The sequence below is a fragment of the Lepidochelys kempii genome, chromosome 1, assembly GCF_965140285.1.
Source record: "Lepidochelys kempii isolate rLepKem1 chromosome 1, rLepKem1.hap1, whole genome shotgun sequence".
In the NCBI taxonomy this organism is placed as follows: Eukaryota; Metazoa; Chordata; order Testudines; family Cheloniidae; genus Lepidochelys; species Lepidochelys kempii.
In genome coordinates this window covers 29,735,471-29,753,731 of record NC_136380.1, presented here as the reverse complement: position 1 = coordinate 29,753,731, position 18,261 = coordinate 29,735,471, and the positions used below count along the sequence as shown (strand labels likewise).

General features: G+C 41.2%; 1 protein-coding gene across 2 annotated transcripts in view; it reads left to right on the top strand.

The window, feature by feature from the left end:
• MAML2 (mastermind like transcriptional coactivator 2) overlaps positions 1-18,261 on the top strand; it is a 303,350-nt gene that overhangs the window by 181,201 nt on the left and 103,888 nt on the right. The window lies entirely within an intron of this gene.

Genomic DNA, 18,261 nt, shown 5'->3' with positions numbered 1-18,261 from the left:
GCGCAAAACGATTGTCTGCCCTTTCTTTCACGGAGGGAGGGAGGGAAGGGGGGCCTGATGACATGTACCCAGAACCACCCACGACAATGTTTTAGCCCCATCAGGCATTGGGATCTCAATCCAGAATTCCAATGGGCAGCGGAGACTGTGGGAACTGTGGGATAGCTACCCACAGTGCAACACTCCGGAAGTCGACACTTGCCTCGGTACTGTGGAAGCGCTCCGCCGAGTTAATGCACTTAATGCACTTAGAGCATTTTCTGTGGGGACACACACACTCGAATATATAAAACTGATTTCTAAAAAACCGACTTCTATAAATTCGACCTAATTTCGTAGTGTAGACATACCCATAGGGGTGTTGTGAGGATAAATACATTAGATTGTGATATGCTCTGGTAGTGGGTGCCTATATTGGATAGGCACCTTATATTGGATAAAAGCTTTAGAATGATACAGATCCTATTGTTATTCAGGGAGCAAAGGTCTATCCAGGATGTTCAAAATCTAAATCCAGTTCAGTTTCTTGACTTGTCTGTCAACTCCTGCCCATCTTTTCTATATAGCCAGAGCTGTTTTATACATGGGGAAACAAGAGCCCAAGTTTGCCTGTCACTATCCACTGGTTGTGCCTGGTGGCTGTAATTTTACTTCGAGAGACAGGAACAGTGTGGTCCTGAAAGTGTGTGATGGTGGCTGAAACAGAGATGTGATCAAGACCAAGAGGAAACCCACGGAGGCAGTGCCCTGCCCCACCAGCAGAACTCTATGGAGCGCCAATAGGATTTAAAGCCGCCTCTCTCCTCCCTCGTGGTGCAATCCTGGTGAAGGGCAGAGGTACAACCACCACCTGGACTCATGTGTGACTCATAGGAGAGCACAGTGGGTTTCATTAGAAGTCAGGTTCCCTAACCCAGCTTTGTGAATTTGACCTAGTGATGTCACAAACATTGCATAGGTGTAAATGGGGGTAGAATTTCACCCCCGACAGTGATATGACTTGCTCAAGGCCACAGAGGAAGACAGTGACAGAACCACGAAGAGAACCCAGAGGCTCCTTGTTTCCAGGGCCAGGCACAGTTCGCTAGAGCACTCAACCCCTACTGTCATGCTGTATTTTGATTGTTAGTTACCATTAGGCTGATTATTTCAAAAGAATGATTTCCTCCACCTCATGTTTTCTTGATAGTCCTCTGGCTTCAGTATGCCTTTAAAGGGAAACAGCTGTCTGCTGGCCATTCATTTCAGAATGCTTCATTTCAGATCTGAGATACATGGGAGCCATTCCCAAGAATGCACAATAAGATGAGGTGACACAATTCTGTGTGAAGGAGGTACTGTGGCCAAATGGCTAGGGTCCTGCTCTAGGAGTCAGGAGATAGGGGTTTTAGTCCTGTTAGTCTGCTGGGTGACCTTCAGAAAGTCACTCCTCTCTGTGTCTCTTTCCCTGTCTGCAAAATGGGGACAGGGATGCTACAGGACTGATAAAGCACTTTGAGTTCTGTTGATGGGACGCGCTATAGACAAGTAAGGTAGTATTATTATATATGATCTCAGTCAGGCCCAGAGTGCAGAAGCAGCATGCAGTATGACTCATTACACCTTTTTTTCGGGACTCCTTCTTTACTTTCGTTCTAAAAATGATAAGGGTCATGTCTTCTGTCACAATAAAGATCTTGTTTATGTACGTGACTCTTGGTGACACTTTCAGAATTGAACACTCTTTCCCCCTCACAGTGAACGTTTCTCCCATGTCCAACTTCTTAGGATAGCAGACTTGAAAAGCATGATGCTATGGAAGAGTCTGGAGACAGCCTTTTGATGGGGGCTACAAAGAGTTATCCACAGATCCTGTCACCCTAAGCCCACTTGTATATCAGATTTATAGTTCTAAGAATTAGAACTTCTCTCAGAGTAAACATTAGCTCACGCTCTCCTTAAGTCAAACTTTAACTTGACTGCCAATGCCAGAAAGCATAGTCAGCCATCTTTGATACACCTCCTGCCTCTCCCTTGTCTGTAATTCTGTCCATCGTTACCTCTGGGACATGGTCTGACATGGTCTAATCTCCTTTTTACCTTGGCTGGTTTGACCCAGTCCTTTTTGAAATTCTCTTTCCATCTTAACCATTCCAACTCTTTGGTCTTGTGCTCCCTAACCTGTACTCTTAATAAGAGAGCTGGTCAGAAATAGTTTGTTGAAACAGTCTTCCATCAGCAAGCGCTGTTTCAATGAAACCTTAGTTTTTCACGACAGTGTGTCAATTTTGATGCCGTTTTGTTTAAAAAATAAAGGCAAAAAATCACTTTTGAAAATGTCAAGTCTTGTTCTGACCCTTTTTTTAATGTAAAGTTTTGATTTTTCATTTTGAAATGACTGCGTCAAATAAAAGGAGTCAAAACTTAAATGAATGATTTTCATTGGCCAGAAACAATTTGGTTCACCAAAAATTTCAAAATTGACTTTGTCCCGATTTGGGATGAAAAAATTAAAAATCTCCATGTTTCACTAGATGGAAAATTCATTGTCTGACCAGCTCTACTCTCTAAACTTCATGGAGTCCAGGAAGTTGCAAACACATGGTTTTCTCACATCAAGAAGTAGGAATATCCAAACCCAATTAATCAGTGAAGCCTATTTAAAACTGGCTTTTCCACCTTCCAAAATTCACCATGAATTTAATATACCTTGTAGTACTTCTCTAAGGTCCTGATCTTACAAACATTTATACTGAATTCAATGAGACTTCTCGTGTGAGTGAAATTAAGCATATGCATAAATGTTTTCATGATCTTGGCCTAAACTTATATCCATCTATTCCTGGCCTGTCCACTCATACTGCTCCTCTTTGTCGTCTCTCCTCAGCCTACCACAGCTAGGAGCTGAAAGGTCTCTCCTTCATTTTACTGATCTGCCTGTCTGGAAGTCTCTGCTGTGTTCCTTACTAATACAATGACTCTCTTTACCTCCTACTATTAGGGTTGCCAACCCTCCAGGATTGGCCTGCAGTCTCCCAGAATCAGCATCCATCTCCTGGTGACTACTGAAAGCAATCCAGGAGATTTTAATAGGATATTTTAAGTAAATGACATTATATCACGTTGGGGGGGGGGATCCCCTGGAATAGCTTGTCAGAGCTGGCATCCCTACCTACTATCCTTCTTCTCCTTATCTTTCCATTGACTTTCTCTGCAAAGCATTTTCTGCTTCAGTGTTTGAAGAAAAGCACTTGTGTAAGTACCTAGTGCTTTCATATCTGGTGCCTCAGATACAATTCAATTGGAAACGTATCTAATAAATGACTCAAAGCTATAGACCAAATCCAGCATTCCCATTATATTAAAAGGCATGTTATTTATATATCATCATGCCTAGGAGCCCCAATCAGACCAGGGTCCCATTGTGCTATGCACTGTACAAACACAGAACAAAAAGACAGTCCCTGCCCCAAAACACTTAATGTCTAAGTATATGATAAGAACCAACAGGACAGCTACAGACAGCTGGACATGAAAAGACAAGGAAACAATAAACCAATGGGAGTTAAACATTTAGGTGCTTTTGAAAATCCTTCAAGGTGCCTCTCTGCATCCTTAGGCACCTAAATACCTTTAGAAATCTGGCCCTTCCAATCTAAGTACAATGGTGCATTTGGGCAGACACTTTCCCTACAGATTCCCATTGACATCCCCATTGTGTCCACCCACAGTCCCTTTTGTGAGCTTGTCAGTTTGCAGGATTAAGGGCTAATAGACACACACTAGTTTTTCTGCACTTACCTGTCTTTAAGGAGCTCCTTTTTGTGACTCTTTCTGGCAGCATTTGATACATTTTAAGAAAACAAATGTTCTCCTCTGCCTGAGACATTTGATCCCTGCATTCTTGTCTTTTGAAAGAGTGCAGACAAGTCGTTATTTCAGAAGCCTGATTCTACTAAATTTAATAAGTTAATATTAAAGCTTGTGCAGTGAAGATCACCCGTCAGTGGGACAACATGTTGACCTGGGTAGAAATCCCCAGTAAATACATATTAGGAAATCAGAATTAATGTATTTACTTAATTTCTTAAAATGTATAAAATAACCAGTGAGCATCCATCCTGTGTGGTAGGTGACCTCCCATCATTTAAGCTCCAATACTAAAATCAGGCCTGTGTCAGCAAAACTCCATTGAGTTCACTGGGGCTCCTTGAGTGCGGAGAATTCGGCCTGTGCTGAGCTGATTGCAAGATCAGCTCCTTAGTTAGCAATTAACAATGCCAAATAATGGAAATAGCCCAACTTGATTATCATGCACATTGTGTAAAGAGTTGTCACTTTGGATGGGCTATCACCAGCAGGAGAGTGAATTTGTGTGGGGGAGGGTAGAGGGTGAGAAAACCTGGATTTGTGCTGGAAATGGCCCAACCTGATGATCACTTTAGATAAGCTATTACCAGCAGGACAGTGGGGTGGGAGGAGGTATTGTTTCATATTCTCTGTGTATATATAAAGTCTGCTGCAGTTTCCACGGTATGCATCCGATGAAGTGAGCTGTAGCTCACGAAAGCTCATGCTCAAATAAATTGGTTAGTCTCCAACGTGCCACAAGTACTCCTTTTCTTTTTGAGAATACAGACTAACACGGCTGTTACTCTGAAACCTGAAATAATGGATTGCTGTCCCCACACAATAAATAACCCATCTCCAGAATTGATCATTTCTCTCTCCCCATGCACAATCTAACACAGGCCAGTTAAATACATTCTATGCCACCCATCTCCTCCTTCTCCCAAAGAAGCTGATCCAATGTCCATTGCTCAATGGAAAGACTATTGTAGACTTCAGGGTGCCTTGGAGCAGATCCCAAATGATGGTTAACAGATTTAACGTGCAATGACTGCCTTATTACATCTACAGCAATGTAAATGAAATTTGAGACACTTAATTGAAAATGTTATTGATTAAGGTCATTAAATTGAAAAACCCTATTAATTATATTAGAATGCAAAATTAGTATATAATGGGGCGCCTGTCTTGGGAACGTGTCTTACCAATAAAATGCTACATGTAACTTGAATTGCTTTAAAATCATTTTAAAAAGACAGGTGCGTATGTTGTTTGTAAAACACATATTATGTTTTTGGTCGTCTGTCTGGGACCCCTGCCTGAAGTAGGCACAGATAGAGTTTTAATTTCATTGCAGCCACCATCTTTCCAAGATAAAATCCCACATTATTAAAACATCTAAATCAGGAGGATTACAAACAGCCTGGGTTGGATTTTTTTTTATTAAAAAGTGAACATTTATGTGAAGGTGCCTGCAGTTTAAAAGCCATATAAGACTGAGGCAACACTGAACACTTAACAAGAAAGAAAGAGCCTCTGTTTGGCCTGTGCTGTCAGACCTTTGCCTGGTGCTTTAACCACAGCCACCCCAATGCAAAATTTACCTTTAATTAAAACATCTAACTGTTAGGCTTCTTAGGCTCTGGATCTATTTTCCCTACTTTTTAAATAAAAAATGGAGACTTTCTCTCAGTAGAGCAGCTGCTAGAAATACATATTTTATGTTGTCAAAGTGATACATCTTCACCTCTCTCCTCAAGGCAAGTCTCCCATTGACAAACCCCCTCCCCGCGGCTCCAAGAATGACACACCTTATTTTCATGGGAGTCCCAGCTCAGAGAGGGTCAGTGCAAGATTCATAGACTTTAAGGCCAGAAGGCGCCATCATGATCATCTAGTCTGTCCTTCTGTACATCTCAGGCCGCAGAACTTCTCTCACCCACCTGCCCCTGTAGTAGGCCCATGAACTCTAGCTGAGTTACTGAAGTCCTCTGACCTGTTCACTGCACCCTATTTTGAGGCCATAAATGAGACTTGAGTGGTCATTGGACATGTGTTGGCCCTTTGCACAGGGATGAATTTGCCTCCTGAGGAATAGAAAACTGCAGCTTTATAATGGTGTTTTGGAGACAGAAGATGGAATTGTACCTTGGGTTACACTCATTCAGCCTTATTGACTTCAGTGGGTAAGGAATATTTTACTTCAAAAATTCCCCATTTCTAAAAGAAAAGCCTGGGCAATTGCTCTTTGTTGGTTAATATTTTAATTAAATGCAAACTGATTTTAGAATTTAGTGGAGATCAGACACTAGGCACGCTCCAGCATTCTTTCCTGATGCTCAAATATTTTCCCATGAGTTCAGTGAGAATGGGCATACTTGCGTAAATGCAAAAACTCTCTTTCTAAACTGACAATATGGATGTCAGCACAGCCCCTGACAACACAGGCCTTTCAGCCTGCCAGATTTTGTTACTTATAACTTCGAAAACAGAGGGAAGGAAAACGTCAGACATCATTAACTCATTGTCCCAGCTATCCACCAGCACTATATCCTTAAGGACTCCTTTTTTGCTCTTCTCAGATGGTCAAGAGATGTTGGTGTCCTGACTGCTCCACTGAATTCTTTCAATAAAAGTCTGTATCGCAGGACAAAAAAACGAGGCGTCTGTTGCAACAGACATCCAACAAAAGTTCCTGGTGGAATCTACAGTGACAGTAAATGCTGGTTCATAATAATCAGCCTTCAGCCCTGATTCATAAAAGCACTGGGCCAGTCAAAGGTACTACACCAGTTTACACCAGCTGAGACTCTGGCCCACTATTTCATTTGATTTAAACACTGATTCACACTGCATGTATTTATGCAGATGAATACTGGTATGTATACAGTTGGGAAGTGGAATTCCACTTATGAATAGTGGAAAAACATTCTTTCCCCACTCTTCTCCCCACCCAAAGTCCTCATGCAAGGGGCATGATTGACAGCTCTTAGACTTAAGTTATCCATGTCTGCCAGAGCACCAGCAGCCCTGGAGAATAACTCTTAATTCTCATCCATACCTCAGATGTGCAGACTGCAAGGCCTACTTGTTTGTCTAAACTTTTCCTGAAGGGGCGGGGAGTGGAATGGAGAGAATTCTATCTCCAATAGATTGTAGGTTTTGTTTTTAGATATGGATCTCTTTGAATTTTTGTAGATGTTTTCTTAGGTTGTAAAATGCCTAATAGACACTCACTAAATAGGAATAAATATGTATCCATCAGAATAGGTCTAACTTGCAAGCTTTTACCACATTGCCCTGACAACCAGCCTTTCTGGAGGGCCACTTGAGGGATGAAAGGATGATTCTTCTTCAAGTGTTGCTGTGAATATGTATTCTGCTGTGGGGAGGTGGCAGTATGCATGAGCTCCATGTGCCAGAGACTGGAAGACTCTTGCTAGCAGTGTCCAGTAGTCTGCACCTGTGCTCTTCCTCTCCTTGGACTCTGATCCAATGCCCAGTGAAGTCCTTTGAAAGACTCTAATGGACTCCAGTGGGTTTTGAATCAGGGCCTAAAGAAAGTCATTGACTCCCTTAGCAACTCTGCTTCATCTTATCAGAATTGGTTGGCTTGGTCAACAGTTGGATTATCTATGCCAATTAAGAGCCACCAATCCGATGCTCTCCCTTAAGGGAACAGTATAATAGCGCAACTCTCACATAGTTAAGATGTTGCTTGTGTCTTTGGCTTCCTTATATGCAATCCATGAGAAGGTGAAGTTCATATATTTGCTATAAAGATTCATTTTCCAGTAACCTGCCATCACATGGCATATTGATTTGTGTGTGCTTCTTTTAAGGAGCTTCTTCGGGGAGCTCTCAGCTAAGGACCTTGTGATGTGCTAGTTGCCACAGTAATAACTTTTTGTGACTAATACAGTAAATGGACACATAAGAAATTAGTTTTCTCTTTACTGGGCTGCTTCCTGTGGAGCTGGAATTTAGGAGGTTCAGATTATTGGAATGATTTGTGGGAACAGTTTCCTTGTATCGATTCCTGCTGGGACTGCTTCTGTATGCTCTGAATCTACATAGCAGTGTTGATTCAGCATAGTAGCTGAGCAGAACTCTTATTATCCACATTTGTTGCTATCCTAACAGAAGAGGTATATAATATACTGCATAGGTGATGCCATAATCTGGAATTTCGTTATGTTATGTACAAGGTATTTCTTAAAATCCCAAACTGGTTCACTGTCATTTCACAGCCAGTCAAAGGAAGGATATTTTTTATTACTGCTGTCATACATATTCCAAGTCTGTGATCAAATAGCAAGACAGCACTCTCTGCTACAGTGACATAGGTGAGAAACAAGACACGGCAGTCCAGGCAATTTCTGAACAGAAAGAGGAGAGATTGGGTGCCAGTGTGGGTCAAATTAAACCATCAACTCCACTTGAATTTCTTGGAAGTTGTCCTTACGCCAGGTCTAGATTTGATCCTAAATTTCACTTGTCCACTGAAGTTTTTGGCAAAAGATTACTAACCTTTCCTTCCAATGAGCAACAATTTTGTTGATTGCTTCTAAGAACCTTGGTGAAAGCCATGGAGGAAGGAATACTTTCCCCCTCTCATATGGTGGAGTTTGTTTGATACTGGAAGGATGACTAGGTACGCTGCAGCTTTTCAACTCAAAAGCAATGACTGTGTCTCCTGTGAACTATAAATTGCCCTGAAGAAGACCTCAAGGCCAAATGGTTGGCGTGAGTCTCCTATGTGACGTGCTAATTCGCCAGAAATGTGAGTGGTCTGGTTGTTTCCTTGTTTCTGGCATTGGCTGGATGTCTGCTCTCTCTCTCTCCATTGACTGAACTTTTAAAACCCGGCTGGTGTTGTGTAGGATACTGGGGCACAGACAGGTAATACAAATCTATGGGTGTGGTTTATATATGTGTGTGCCATAATCGTGACCCCACAAACTCAATTATGCAGGCATTGCTGCATTGAAAACAATTGCCAGACTGCAAGCAGTAATCTCTTCGTTTAAATCTACTATGTGTGGTAGTGTCTAAAGGCAAATCAAATAACAGCAGCCACATTTTTGAGGATTAGGAGCTTCCTGTGTGAGACAGTATGTGTTTTAAATATTTTAAGCTGATTTACAAAACTGGTAAACAATGTGCACGGTGGTGTTGGGTGACCTCTTTTACATGCCTGATCATCCTGTCAACATTTATAATGCCTTTGATATTTCCTTCTCATCAGGATAGGATCAGTTAAGCATTTGTATTTCCCCAAACTCAGATTGCATTACTCTTTGCTCCACGTTTCATGACAATAAATGTTGACATTAATTTCTGTAGATTGCACATAAAGTGATCATTAACTTATTCATGGTTGAAAGGAATTGGAGAGAGAAAAGAAGGGAGCGTTCTCTAAAAGAAAAATACATAGCGCATAGCATAAGGAATGCAGATCTTTTATGCCTATTTGTTTTGCACAGAATTACAAATGCTATATCCTGATTAGCAATTGTGACCTATTTAAAGCTGTACTGTTTCTCTGTGTTCCTATTCTCCTTAAACACTAAGAACTAGACATGAGATTTTATAATCCATCAGATGTAGAATCTGCGTAAGAGATATAATTATTGTGCTTCAGCAACTTGGACCAAAGCCCTGTTGTTGTATTTCTAGACAGTACGCTGTGGATAATATAGATGCATTTTTACATTGGTAATTTCAATTGGCAAGAGATGTTGTTTTTCCATAAATGAAGGTAAATTGTGGGATTTTAACACACTGATTACTATTCCAGCCTTGTCCCCAACTAACAAGAATTAAATGGATACTTGTCAGCTGGAGAACATCCTTATCTGTTACTATAATTTCTGATTTAGTAATGTTTATTACGGTAAATGTGGGAAAGACTTGTATCACGTCTTAATCATTTGGTTAGCAAGAGAATTAACTGTGTTGTGCTACTATGGTCTACAAGGGTGACTGGAGGATGACTGAGTTCCCAGAATTCAATCCACCTTGAACAATTAAGATTTTTTCCAAGATGAACTTCACCCTGGAGATTGCACTTTGTGCTAAAATCTCCATAACATGTGTCATGTTTGTGCAGACTCTGGGTTGAAGCCAGGACAGGTAAAAGTTAATATCAAGATAAAAAATGTATGGTTTCAGCTTTGTTCTTCATGTACAAGAAGTCTGCTGCTCAAAACAAGAGTGAGCATATTAAATCTTAAGAAGAGCCAGTGAAGTGAGCCAGCCCTCACCATAGCTCAACACTGCATTGTAACTGGGTCAGGTCCACCTTCAGCAGAAGAGAACTGTCAAAGCAGCCAGATGATTTAAGAATAGAGGTGGTGGGAGATCATTTTTGCCAGGTCTTACCAGCAACATTTGTCTTGTAAGGGTATAGTAAGAAGTCTTGTTCCTTCCTGGGCCCAGAGGGCTTGTGTGGGGTTGCAGCATCAAGGAAGGAGCACTCAAGAGGCAGAACACTCAATTCTGTGGAAAGAGAAGCCTTGCACTGCTCTGGAGGCGTTACACTGATGGGGAATAAGGGGTGTTCCATTCCATCTCTTTGTAGTCTTCAGCCTCCACTCCAATGGGAAAAGAGATAACATGGGGACGACGTCAGGCACCTGTCTGGGATTCTCCTGGTTGGACCAAGTCCAGGTGTTAACTGCCTGATTGTGCAGGGTGCTGAGTGTCTCATTGGGAAATAATGCAAACAAATCTCTCAGTAGGAGGAATGGTTTCAATGGCATCTTGCAGACTCAGGTCATAAATACTTAAGGAGACCCACTGTCATGTCCAGGTATTGGAAGACACACAGTGCCTAGCACCATGGGATCCTGAGGGCAAGTCTACACTACTGTTATACATTGGTGCAACACATCTGGTGAAGATGCACTATGCCGACAGGACGGTGCACTCCCATTGGTGTAATTACTCCACCTCTGCAACAGGCAGAAGCTATGTCGGTGGGAGAGCATCTCCTGCCAGCATAGCATGGTGTGGACACAGCTTTAAGTCAATGTAACTTACGTTGCTCACAGGGTGTCACACCTCTGAGCGATGTAAGTTACATCGACTTAAGCGGTAGTGTAGACCAGCCCTGATAGAGGCCATTAGTGCTACTGTAACCCACACACTTCCTTGGGGTGGTGTTCTGTCCCATCTAGTGGCACCGAGACCACTGAGAGAGTAATGATTGAGTCTGCTCTACAGCCTTAGCTAATGGTGAGTTGGCTCCTAGCTCATGTGGTAGAGGCTCATGCACTAAGCTCCTGAGGTCCCTGGTTCAATCCTGCCCGCCGACGACCCGGGTCTGTCGGCATTACACTACCACAATACAAGTAATAAAATATCTGCAATGTATTTTCCTTCTTTAAAATGGGTTCCTTTTTAATTTTGTCATCCTTCTGCACAAACTTTCTGGCAAAACCCCTTCTTTGACTTTTTCAGTATTTTTCATATAGCTAATCTAAAATCCTACCCATCTCTCAAAATATAAAAGATATTGTTAACAGTGCCTCCATCAATGCAAGCAGCGCATACGTACAACAAATCTAAGATTGGGAAAAGTCTGAGAGGCAAACAGTCAAAAAGACATCCTCTAAAGCAGCTTTGATTATATTTTATGTTTTTACAAGAGCAGGTGCAAAAATGTTTGTATTCATGTCAAAACTATTACACCCTATGAATTTTTAATGTCACCATGTCATCTGCCTCACTACATTTCCAAGTATGATAATTGCTTGTTTTGAAATTGGTAGTAACTTTCAAGAAGTTTTTGCATGAGTTTGTGCTGCAAATCAATTATTGTTCTAAAGTAGAAGTTAATACTGCCACAGCTCTGAGTATGGAATTTCCAGTGATGGGAAAGTGGACGTTTTAGGAGATTGGAGATCTTTTCCCCACTAGGTCTTCAGCCAGCCTAGGTTGGTAATGACTTAAAGTTGTTACTTGAAATAAGTTGGTGGTTCAGTCCAGCCCTTAGTGGCTAGGTACAGACATTTAAAGAAGACAGGTTTCAGAGTAACAGCCGTGTTAGTCTGTATTCGCAAAAAGAAAAGGAGGACTTGTGGCACCTTAGAGACTAACCAATTTATTAGAGCATAAGCTTTCGTGAGCTACAGCTCACTTCCTCAGATGCATATCATGGAAACTGCAGCAGGCTTTATATATACACAGAGAATATGGGAATAGGTATTGTTTCATATTCTCTGTGTATATATAAAGCCTGCTGCAGTTTCCACGATATGCATCTGAGGAAGTGAGCTGTAGCTCACGAAAGCTTATGCTCTAATAAATTGGTTAGTCTCTAAGGTGCCACAAGTCCTCCTTTTCTTTTTTAAAGAAGACAGACGTTCACAGCTGATACAAACTGATAATCTCTGTAGGCAGGTCAAGGATTGATTAGGCATGGATACTGAGTTTCTCTGCTGCCCATAGAAGAAAGTCCTTCCAGGTGACCGTAGAGATACACTGACAGGCCAGAGTGGGGAGATGCTGCGTTACCTGGTCTGTGGAAAGCCAAAAGACTTAAGTCTGCAAGACTGTCAACTTAGAACTTTTCACAAGTACCATATTCACACACAATATTTAAAAGTAAGGGGAAATATGAACTGTGGAGTGCTATCCAACAGAAGAACCTGCACGAAGCAAACAGTTATAAGGAAATGGAAACTAAATCAAAAAGGAATTTTAAAAAGCATCCTTGTCATTTGCCAACAGTGATGGCCAAAATTTGTCCTTGGTCACCTATGTGCAACTCCTGCAAAGGTCAGTGACCGTCCTCTGCTTGCAGCCAATGTCAGATTCAGGCCCTCATGTTGTTAGAAGAGCTGGTTGAAAGATGCCTGTTATTGTCCCCTGGAAATTTTGAAAAGTTTTCTATTGTTTTCTAAACTTCCCATGAAAACATCTCATTTTTTCAACAAAAATTTGAAACTATTTTTCAAAGTTTTTAATAATGGTTTTCAGGGGGAAAAAAAGGTTTAGATTTAAGTTTGGGATTCTCAACAAAAAACTGAAATTTCCTCCAATTTTTTTTTACTCCACTCTAATGACTAGATCAGTGGAATTACTCCAGATTTACAACAGTGTCAATGAGAGTAAAATTTGGCCCCTATGCCTTTGCAATGTTGACAAAAATTCACCACCATCGTCCTCATTTTAGACACTGTAGTTTTGTAAAATTCACCCCTCAGCAGAGGAGCCAGCACAAGCTTTATACAGCTCCTAAATCCCATTTAAGTCCTCACAATGGGGTTTCAGTGTGAAGTGATTGATTCCATTGTGCAGGGTGACTATCACTCAGTGACATTTGGACCACTCATCTCTAGAGTTTTGCATTCTATTGGCACTATTCCGCCACAGGATCAGTAAAAGCACTACCCTGTCTCACAACCAGTATTTTAAGCAGTTAGTAATCCAGATCTTCCTTGCTGTAAGTGCATGAACCCATGCTGGCTCCTCAGCACCCTGTTTATCAAGAAATCTTACAATAATGTTATCTGCCAGGAAACACTTTGATGTTAAGTACTGCCTACCTGTTGTGGAATAGCACTTTACACAAAGGGCTTCTTCACCTCCTCGTTTCTGTCTTTTTACAGATTTCCAATCATAGATGTTTTCAGTATTTCACAGGTCAGATCACTTTAAATTTATAATCACAAATACATCTAGCCCGAGAAATGTGTTTGTGTGTAAGGTGCAAAAAACATTTGTCACGTATACAGGGAGCCAAATCTTAAAGTCCTCACTTACAACATGAACTGCTGATGCTTGAAATGGAAGTGGCTGTTTTTTTTCCTCCTGAGGTGCATGTGCTTTGCTTGGGCAATGAAAAAAGTTATCAGCCACTGAAAAATTAGTTCTGAGCATGTTCGATAGGTGCCTTCTATTTTTTTTAAAAGCAGGACGAAGTCTAATCCCTTCTCTCCCTGCCCGCATGCACAGAATGTTCAGATGTTACAGCGATGGATGTCAACATAAAAACATAGCTAATGAGATTAGACTGGTTGGTTGATTCCCTCTTGCTCGGCTGGTATAGACGCATGGTTCTTCGTAAGCTTCTGATGGGGCACTTTGCATAAGGGAGATTATAACTCACCCAAACAAAACACAACCCACCACTAAACACATAGGTGAAAACCCTTGCAGTGCAAAGTGACTGCAGTTTTCAGAACAACTTGATACAGCTGAAGAGAGGATGGAAAATGGCTCTGGGATTGGTCGAGTCCTATGAGACTGCTCCAGCCAATCAAGAATGAGTGCTTTGGCCCCACCCTTTGTATGTTTCCCTTTCCTGTCCCCTCCCCCATGTTTAAACAGGGGAGGGAAATCAGTCTCATAAAGCAGAGAGAATCCTCTGCAGCCCCTTTTGAGCTGCTTGAAGGTCCCTTTGTACCTCTTGGGGAGCACAGAAGTATCCTAGCAGGGCATGAGAATCTACCCCTTATTCCTTCTGTCTCAGTTGCTGTTTCCGTAAAATGGGCATAACAGCATGTACCTACCTCCCAGAGCTGTTGTTGGGATGAATTAATTAATATTTGCAAAATGTTCTGAAGATTAAAAAAAAATAAAAATGAATGGGCCCTTTTTGCAAGCATTTTAGCAGGATGCAGAAAAGGAAACACGAGATGTATCTGAGAACAATATATTCATATTTTTATACCTAGCATACATTATAGTGTCATTACATAATTAACTTACAGAAGAAGCAATGTGGTCCAGTGGCCAGATCATTGGCCTGGATGTCAGGAGAGCTGGGTTCTATTCACAGCTCTGCCAGTGACTTTGGGCAAATCATGTCCCTTTTCTGTGTCTCAGTTTCCCCATTTGAGCTTTACTTGAGGTCTGAGAAACATACTCAGAATGTCACAGCAAAATAAAAGGTGGAACAGATTGTTTAGCATAAGTAGTTACATATTTCAAGGGTCCATTCAAGGTGGGGGGAAGGGAAGGGAAGTGGTGGGGAAAAGCAGCTGGCAGGGGGGCTTTAGTAGATTATAGATTGTTGTGATAAACCATAAATCCAGTGTCTCTGTTCAATCCAAGATTTTTAGTGTCTAGCAAAGTTACAAATTTAAGCTTCCAGGATTGTCTTTTGAAGGTGTTGTACAGTTTCCTTTAAGGATGAGGACTGAGTGGTCTGGTATAGAGTGGTATCAAGTTGCAGTGGGGGAGGTTTAGATTGGATATTAGGAAAAACTTTTTCACTAAGAGGGTGGTGAAACACTGGAATGCGTTACCTAGGGAGGTGGTAGAATCTCCTTCCTTAGAGGTTTTTAAGGTCAGGCTTGACAAAGCCCTGGCTGGGATGATTTAACTGGGAATTGGTCCTGCTTCGAGCAGGGGGTTGGACTAGATGACCTTCTGGGGTCCCTTCCAACCCTGATATTCTATGATTCTATGATTCTATGATCACTTTGTGAAAACTGTTCTTCCACCGGTGCTAAGGTATTTTTGTCTTTTATCATTTTCCTGTGTGAGTTCATTTGAGAGCATAGTGATTGTCTGGTTTCATCCACATAATTGTTATTGGGGCATTTGTGCACTGGATGAGGTACACCACATGTTGTGATTGGCATGTATAGATCCTGTGGACCTTGAAAGGTGTGTTCTGGGGGTGCTGGTCATTGTAGCCATGGAGAGATGTCTGCAGGTTTTGTGTCTGTTGTTCTGGCAGGGTCTGGTGCCACTTTGAGTTGGTGTGTCCTGGTTTGTGGGGAGCTTGCTTCTCATGCTAAGCTTGGAGAGGCTGGGGGGTTGTTTGAAGGCCAGAAGAGCGGGTTCAGGAAAGACTTCTTTCAGAATGGGGTCCCCACTGAGTACAGGTTGTAGTTGTTTGATACCCCATATCACTTCCAGCTTGGGGTAATAGGTGACAACTAAGGGTGCACAATCAGAGGGGGGTTTATTTCTGTATTCTGCAGTCTCAAGGTGGCCCATTCTATGATGCAGTCTACTTCTCTGGAATGTCCTTGTTTGGCGAAGGCAATTTTGAGTGTATTAAGGTGTATATTCCGGACTTTCTCCTTGGAGCATATTCTGTGGTATCTGAGTGCCTGGCTGTAGATAACAGGTTTCTTGGTGTATTTGGGGTTGTTATTGGATCTATGAAGGTAGGTGTGGTGATCCATGGGTTTCTTGTATATAGTTGTCTGTAGAGTTCCATTCTTGAAGTAGTCTCATGTGGCATTGTTTACATCTGTCTATTAGTTAATTCAAATATTATTTTAAATATCAGATACACATAGTGCTGTTCAGCAACAACATTGTTAATCACATCAGGGCCCATTGTCCAAGGGCTTTGAGAGTATGTGGACATTTTAAACAGCTAGTCATGTTTCAAAGTGTCAGTGCAAATGCAAAGTTAATCAAGAAAGGCATAAGTTCCAGGTAACCCACTTTTATGCAGAGAATACATTATTCATCATCTATTTAGTCCTTCTGTCAGCAAAACGTAGAAGAGCAAAACATGTACTTTGACTAGGGACTTCCCCATTTCCCATAAAGAAGAATCTGGGGACTTGAGAATGATTTCTAATAAGCAAAATGATAGCAAAGATGATGGTGAAAGGAAATGTAGTTTTCTGGTTTTATGCAAAGGAAAGTACAGTGACTCATGTGTTACAAAGAAACATGCTACCCAGATTACAGTCATTGCACTCTGTAGTGTGAATGACCACCCAAAAATCTCACTGACTATGCCATGAAAGAGAAAATACAAACTCAGTGTACTGAATGCATCAAGTTATGTGGGTGAAAATAGAACAGACACCAGAACGTCTTCAGCTATAAAGTGAAAGAACAAAACTACATTGTAGATTTGCAAATGGCAGTTCATCTTACCATCTTTGGAACATGATGTTTGTTCTTTTATGTTAGGAGGCGGGTTGACAGACTTTTATATCTTCCCCATGATGTTTCGAGGGGATTATTCAGTGACCTGAATGGTACAAAAGGATAAGCACCAACTGCATATAAGGGCTTGTCTACACATGAAGTTGTTCCTGATTAATTCCATGGGTAGACACATATTTCTGAATAAGAGTATCCACTCAGAGTTGATAAGGAACAGCTAATCAGGAACAACTCCAGACAAGTCCTTAAATTCAGGCGGTCACAGGCCAGAATACTGTTCTACAAACTCAAGGCCATCTATATGTGAAAGGGTATAATATAAATGTGATTTTTATGGTATGACAAGTCAGCATAGTTAGCAAAAAACATGACGTATGTTACCGGAGACCTGGGATTATCAGTTTTTTGTTTCTGCTCAGATATTCACAAGATATCATACCTTGACATGGGCCCTGGTTTCTTAGACCAAGCTAAAAACCAGGCCATTCATCAAATGACATATTATCATAAATCACCTGGCTCAATGTACTTATGGTTAAGTGACAAAAATGAAAGCAACACCCTCTCCCCCACACACACCAGTATAGTACTTCTTTAAATAGTTTGTAAGCATTCTAGTAGCAATGACTGTGTTCTGTGCTGCAGAAGCTAGTCAGAGCATATGTATCTAGGCTTGGATATTGTGTATATTTAATAAATACAGTTGTTTAGAGCCTACTGTGCCAGTGATGTTCCTTCATAGTACATTGGTTGTGTAAAGAGCAAAAGATACAACAAGAGTATTAACATTAATGTGAATGAATATAGTCCGTTATGAAGTGTTTCTGAAATTCTGCTTTTAGGTACTGGAGGATGCATACATTGGGCTTGAATTTCAAACACGCATTTCAAACATGTCTAGCTGCTATGTACTGTAAAGGTGTGCAGAATTATGCACCTGATTTGTATATGTGCAAGGTGGGAGTTTTCATACACAAATACGTGATAAAACATGTCCAATTGTGGTAGTTGAGCCTACACTAGATGTGCAATTGTATGTGTATATTTTTCAATATCTAGCCCACACTGTTTGTGAGTGTATAAAACTATATACGTAAATGTTCAAAAGCAAGGAAATGAAACAGTTATGGTTCTCAGATCAGTGTTAGCTGGGTCATGTTGCATAGCCTGTATTTAATTTTATAGCAGACATTTCACAACATAAATGTCTAGGGCCTAATTCTTCCCTAATAAATTAACGTACATATTTGGAAAAAATAGTACAGCAGTAGAAGGTATCTCATGAGCCAGATCTTTAGCTGAAATTGGCATAACTCCACTGCCTTAAATTCAGTATGTGAACAAGGTAAAATTCTCCTAGTTACTTCAGACATATTTGAATATATGGGGACAGCTCCTCAGCTGGTGTAAATCTGGGTATGCCAAAAATCAGTGGGAGCTGGATGGCTAATTATTCATTTTGCCTCTGAAAACGTCTCTTAGCGGGTCCTTAGACTCTATACCAGTCAGTAAGAACAATCTTATGGAGTAGATGCTGGAATCACTGGGCAAAATTCTATG